Genomic DNA, 5,120 nt, shown 5'->3' with positions numbered 1-5,120 from the left:
TCTGGATGCCCCCCCCCCCCCCCCATCCCCCGAGGGGGGTGCTTATCCCGCGAGGGGAGCCCTCCTCGGGTTAAGTGAACCATCATGCCGATTCCCCTATGGAAGTGGGCACATCCAGGCACACAGTCTGCTTTGCTCTCCCCGACCCGAGTGCGTCTGTTGGGCTGAGTGTACGCCCAGGCAACTGGATCCAATGGCTCAGTCCGCCGCAGCGTGCTTCGACGATGGGTCGTACAGCCATGCCACCAGGGTGGGCGTGTTTGTAAATGTACCAGTGGATTCTCGTCGGCCTGCCACATCCATGGTATCGACCCACCAGGCCTGTCCGACCAGGGGTTGACCCTGGACGGGCACGGTCTGTGGTTTGGCCCTTGTCCTAGATGAAATCGGGCACGGGGTTTTCTGGCCAGGTACCATCGGGTTACTGGGAGAGCGGCTTCGGTCTCCAGGTGAGACCAATGGTGAAGCAGCACGAGGCAATGGAGAGCATGCAAAGCGATGGGGAAGCCATGCACGGCAATGGCCACGAAAAAAAAAAAAAAATCACCACGGAAGGAACGTGAAGAACAAGGAGGAGTGTAGTGACACTGCCCAAAGCTGCCCGGTGTTGCAGGGGTCTATTGGTGTGTTGCTTCCTTGTTTGGTAGAGTGGAGTACCAGACCCGCCAGGGGTAGGCAAACCATTCCCCCTACGGTAAGTGAGGAGCCAGCCATTTGACGAGCGGGTGTCCACGTGTAGGGTGCGAGCGCTATCCCCCCACACGGGGTTAGGCCACGGCCTTAGGTGGACGTCTGCCGACCAGCCCCGGCTGATCCAGAACTTCTGATGTGGAGAGCGGTTTTGACAGATCCTCCCTGGTTCTAGCGGGTCAAGCCTCTGATGGGGGGTGGGGGTTATTTGTAACCCATCCCAGAACTCTCTGGGGGAGACTCAGACGGCCAGTCTGTCTACTCAGTTGTCCTATACTGGTGTCTGTGGTTTGGGAGGAAGGGAGTGCCCTGCTTTGTTGGCCTCCTCTTCAAACCTACCTGGGCCCACGAATCACTCTTCTTGGTTACATCACGAAACGTAGGTTGAGCGAGGCTAGGGGGGAGGGAATTCGACGAGGTCTTTCCCTTGTCCCCCCACCAGCGGCCCACGAAAATCAAAACGGCGTGAAGAGAGGGAACGCCGAAAGCACCTGGAGTCGGCCGTCCGCACCTCCGGAGGAGGTGGACGGGGTACGGTGCGGGCATGACCGGATGGGACAGCTTTGCATCAAGGTGAGAGGTCGGCGTCCGAAGGCCAGAGGGCGGTGCGCGAGCACGTTTACACTGGCCGCGGAAGCTGTCCTGGGTAGCCCTGTATGGCGTCTGGACCTGACGGCGCACGCACTTACAACCCGCTGCTTCCTAGCCCCCGGAAGGGGAGGCGGATGTCACTCGTGGTTCATCCCAGACCACGGTGCAAACTACCTGGTTGATCCTGCCAGTAACATATGCTTGTCTCAAAGATTAAGCCATGCAGGTCTAAGTGCACACGGCCGGTACAGTGAAACTGCGAATGGCTCATTAAATCAGTTATGGTTCCTTTGATCGCTCCACACGTTACTCGGATAACTGTGGTAATTCTAGAGCTAATACATGCAAACGAGCGCTGACCCTTCGGGGGATGCGTGCATTTATCAGACCCAAAACCCATCCGGGGGGCTCGGGCCCCCGGCCGCTTTGGTGACTCTAGATAACCTCGGGCCGATCGCGCGCCCTCCGCGGCGGCGACGTCTCATTCGAATGTCTGCCCTATCAACTTTCGATGGTACCATAGTCGGCTACCATGGTGACCACGGGTAACGGGGAATCAGGGTTCGATTCCGGAGAGGGAGCCTGAGAAACGGCTACCACATCCAAGGAAGGCAGCAGGCGCGCAAATTACCCATTCCCGACACGGGGAGGTAGTGACGAAAAATAACGATACAGGTCTCTTTCGAGGCCCTGTAATCGGAATGAGCGTATCCTAAACCCATGGGTGAGGACCCATTGGAGGGCAAGTCTGGTGCCAGCAGCCGCGGTAATTCCAGCTCCAATAGCGTATATTAAAGTTGCTGCAGTTAAAAAGCTCGTAGTTGGATGTCGGGAGTGGGCTGGCGGTCCGCCGCGAGGCGTGCCACCGCCTGTCTCAGACCCTGTCTCCCGGTGCCCCCCGGATGCCCTTGGCTGGGTGTCCGGACGGGGCCGGGAGCGTTTACTTTGAAAAAATTAGAGTGTTTCAAAGCGGGCCCGCTTCTCGCCTGAATACCTGAGCTAGGAATAATGGAATAGGACTCCGGTTCTATTTTGTGGGTTTCCTGAACCAGGGCCATGATTAAGAGGGACGGCCGGGCATTCGTATTGCGCCGCTAGAGGTGAAATTCTTGGACCGGCGCAAGACGGACGAAAGCGAAAGCATTTGCCAAGAATGTTTTCATTAATCAAGAACGAAAGTCGGAGGTTCGAAGACGATCAGATACCGTCGTAGTTCCGACCGTAAACTATGCCGACCCGCGATCCGGCGGCGTTATTCCCATGACCCGCCGGGCAGCGTGAGGGAAACCACGAGTCTGTGGTTCCGGGGGGAGTATGGTTGCAAAGCTGAAACTTAAAGGAAATGACGGAAGGGCACCACCAGGAGTGGAGCCTGCGGCTTAATTTGACTCAACACGGGAAACCTCACCGGCCCGGACAGAAAGGATTGACAGATTGATAGCTCTTTCTCGATTCTGTGGGTGGTGGTGCATGGCCGTTCTTAGTTGGTGGAGCGATTTGTCTGGTTAATTCCGATAACGAACGAGACTCCGGCATGCTAAATAGTTACGCGGCCCTCCGCGGTCGGCGTCAAACTTCTTAGAGGGACAAGTGGCGTTCAGCCACGCGAGATGGAGCAATAACAGGTCTGTGATGCCCTTAGATGTCCGGGGCTGCACGCGCGCCCCAATGGTTGGATCAGCGTGTGCCTACCCTACACCGAGAGGTGCGGGTAATCCGCTGAACCCCATTCGTGATGGGGACTGGGGATTGCAATTATTCCCCCATGAACGAGGAATTCCCAGTAAGCGCGGGTCATAAGCTCGCGTTGATTAAGTCCCTGCCCTTTGTACACACCGCCCGTCGCTACTACCGATCGGATGGTTTAGTGAGGTCCTCGGATCGGCCCCCGCCGGGGCTCCCTCGCGGGCCTTGGCGGAGCGCCGAGAAGTCGATCAAACTTGACTATCTAGAGGGAAGTAAAAGTCGTTAACAAGGTTTTCGTAGGTGAACCTGCGAAAGGATCATTAACGGGTAACGCTGTCCGGCGTGCCTCCTCTCCCGACCCCCTCGACTTCGCCGTCCCCCCGCGTCGGGGCCCAGGGTCGAAAGGGTCTTCGGGGTTGCTGTTACACGTGGTCGCTTGCAGGTCAGGCTGGACCAGAAGGCATAAAGGAGGAGCCTAGTCCCTCCCACCCCTTCCTCGTCCTCCGCCTCTTCCTCCGCGTCGTCCTTCAGCACCCCCCCCCCGCAGGCCCCGGTATTCTCTGGGTTCCAGCGCGAGAGACGCGTCGTTCAAAAAACTCGGCGTCCCGCCCGTCGGGGCGAAGGCCGGTTTCCCCTCACCTTGCCGGCAGGAGAAGCGCCTGCGAGTCGAGCGGGTCGTACGGGTCCGTCCCGCGCCCTCCCTCTCGCTCGCACGGCCGCTGCCTCCGTCCACCGCGGAGGGGTTTTCCTATTTTGTTGTCCTTGTCATTCATCCCCGTCCCCTTGCTCGCTGACGAGCGGACTTTCCGGGGGGGGTGCGAGCGCTGCTCCTCGTGGGGCAGGCCATGGCCCTTCTGTGTTCGTCCGCCCACCGGCGTCCCTGGGGCGTGGTGGTGGTGGGTGGCGCAGCCGGTTCCCCTGCTTCTCTCTCTCAGAAAGGAGTCTCAGGGGGACCCCCGGCAGGTACCTAGGGCTTGGCCCACGCTACGTGAGTTCCACCCCTTCGAGGGGTCGACGGGGCGGGCGCGGAGGGCCGCGGTTCAAAGACTGACTCGTCTGCCACGTGGGCGTGTGGGCAAAGCGCAACCCCCGCGCCCGTTTCAACACTCGCAGACGGGGGCGCCTGACCGGTTGGTGAAACCTTTTAAACCTGTCTTTGTAGTCGTGGTGAAAGACCTAAACTGAGCCTGAAATAAAAGAGTACAACTCTTAGCGGTGGATCACTTGGCTCGTGCGTCGATGAAGAACGCAGCCAGCTGCGAGAACTAATGTGAATTGCAGGACACATTGATCATCGACATTTCGAACGCACATTGCGGCCCCCGGGTCCATCCCGGGGCTACGCCTGTCTGAGGGTCGCTATTCCTATCTGTCGGACCTGCCTTCTCAGGCGGGACCGCGGTTGGAGGTTCGTAGGTGGGGGGTGCCCCCTGGCCTCCGTCTTCCTAAAAGCAGACGGTTCCCGGTCGCTGTCTCGGTGAGATCCGGTCGGTGGGTTCGCTGCGGTTGAGTGCCCGTTCTCCGTGCACAAGCTTCTCCTCCCCCGCTTCGGTTCGTTTCGGTTCGTTTCGGCTCCGCTCCTGGCCTGGCCAGGAACGTGGTCCCCTGCGCCCGAGAAAGAAGCGAGCGTGGCTGCCGGTGGGTTCTCTCCGCTTTGGCTGCCCACGTTTTCGCTTCTTTTCTCACCCCCTGCGCAGGCGGATCACGGAAAGGTGTCTGTTCTGTTCCGTTACGTGCGCGAGCGGAGGGAGGTGTTGTTACATGCGTTCCCCCCCCCCCTCCCCCGGTGGGGGGGGTGGGGGGGGGGGGTTCGGGTGGCTCTGCCTCTGGCGTTTCCTTACGGGCCGACCTGTCCGTGGCACGTCCGTGACGTCCCGACCTGTGTCTCGTTAGCCCGGGTGAAAAGGGACTCGTCCCCTAACCCGGCGGTGTTCACGCTTCTGGGCAACCCTCCAGAGCGAACTCGGGAGCGACCTCAGATCAGACGAGACAACCCGCTGAATTTAAGCATATTACTAAGCGGAGGAAAAGAAACTAACAAGGATTCCCTCAGTAGCGGCGAGCGAAGAGGAAGAGCCCAGCGCTGAATCCCCCGTCCGGGTGCGGGGCGAGGGGATTGTGGCGTATGGGAAGTCTGTTTTCTTCCTGGCGCG

At 59.5% G+C, this 5,120-nt stretch overlaps 3 non-coding genes across 3 annotated transcripts in view; all 3 read left to right on the top strand.

Moving 5' to 3' along the window:
- The first annotated feature begins 1,452 nt into the window (after positions 1–1,452).
- LOC145656840 (18S ribosomal RNA) lies at positions 1,453–3,290 on the top strand. Its single transcript, XR_014122433.1, has one exon. It is a non-coding gene; the product is annotated as an 18S ribosomal RNA (ribosomal RNA).
- Positions 3,291–4,171: 881 nt separating this feature from the next.
- Positions 4,172–4,326, top strand: LOC145656819 (5.8S ribosomal RNA). Its single transcript, XR_014122413.1, has one exon. It is a non-coding gene; the product is annotated as a 5.8S ribosomal RNA (ribosomal RNA).
- A 611-nt stretch (positions 4,327–4,937) lies between these two features.
- Positions 4,938–5,120, top strand: part of LOC145656807 (28S ribosomal RNA) — a 4,150-nt gene continuing 3,967 nt past the window's right edge. Inside the window, exon 1 of the ribosomal RNA XR_014122401.1 lies at positions 4,938–5,120. This exon is cut by the window's right edge and continues 3,967 nt beyond it. This is a non-coding gene — a ribosomal RNA (28S ribosomal RNA).

The sequence above is a fragment of the Electrophorus electricus genome, unplaced genomic scaffold, assembly GCF_041902795.1.
Source record: "Electrophorus electricus isolate QZ-2024a unplaced genomic scaffold, ASM4190279v1 Scaffold93, whole genome shotgun sequence".
Classification (NCBI taxonomy): Eukaryota; Metazoa; Chordata; class Actinopteri; order Gymnotiformes; family Gymnotidae; genus Electrophorus; species Electrophorus electricus.
Note: the sequence above shows the minus strand (reverse complement) of the source record. Positions and strands in the feature narration are given on the sequence as shown.